The sequence below is a fragment of the Buceros rhinoceros genome, unplaced genomic scaffold (genome assembly GCF_000710305.1).
Source record: "Buceros rhinoceros silvestris isolate BGI_N320 unplaced genomic scaffold, ASM71030v1 scaffold6995, whole genome shotgun sequence".
Taxonomy (NCBI): Eukaryota; Metazoa; Chordata; class Aves; order Bucerotiformes; family Bucerotidae; genus Buceros; species Buceros rhinoceros.
In genome coordinates, this window is record NW_010413314.1 from 21,981 (window position 1) to 22,650 (window position 670).

A 670-nucleotide genomic window follows, 5' to 3' on the forward strand; every position below is an offset into this window, starting at 1 on the left:
ACGTCCTGTTTACCCCCCGGTGCCATGTGGCGCTGGAGAAGGTGGGTGCCCAAAAGAGGGGCTCGTCCGGGAGTTGAACCCGGGACCTCTCGCACCCTAAGCGAGAATCATACCCCTAGACCAACGAGCCGGGGTGCCCTGCTCTTCCCACACCCCCGCCCTTTGCGGACCCCGCCTCTGCCATCCACGTACTCCTGGCCGTTTGCAGAGCAGCCGGGGCGCTGCACAGCCCTTGGAGCGGGGGAGGAACCTCTGGATGGGCTGGGCCCGGTGGCGCCAGCACCCCCCACTGCCACCAGCGCTGGGGTTTTCCTCCCCACAAGCGGTTTCGTGGCCCTTGCAGAGGGTGAAGGGGCCGGTCCTCAGCAGCACCATCCCCTGCTTCCTCCACGGGGCATCGCCAAAGCCGATGTACCCGCCTGAGCTGGCTTCGTGGTCGCTCCCAGCAAATCCCCGTCTCTGCTGCCTTCCCCACCCCGCAGAGGTGCTGTCCGTGGGCTTGGGGGGTTTGCGGGCACTGGGTGTTCCCCGGGAGGCCCGGGCTGCCCACGGGGCTAGGACGGGGGCACAGCTGTGGGTATGGCTGTGGGGCAGAGCAGGGCACAGGAGTTCACGGTTCTCTGGGCACAGAGCCTGCGTCAGGGGCTGCTGGTAGCAGGCGGGGCGGTCC

At 68.2% G+C, this 670-nt stretch overlaps 1 non-coding gene across 1 annotated transcript; it reads right to left on the reverse strand.

Annotated features, from left to right (window-relative positions):
• Positions 1 to 58: 58 nt before the first annotated feature.
• Positions 59 to 130, reverse strand: TRNAP-AGG. Its single transcript has one exon. It is a non-coding gene; the product is annotated as a tRNA-Pro (tRNA).
• Positions 131 to 670: the final 540 nt, after the last annotated feature.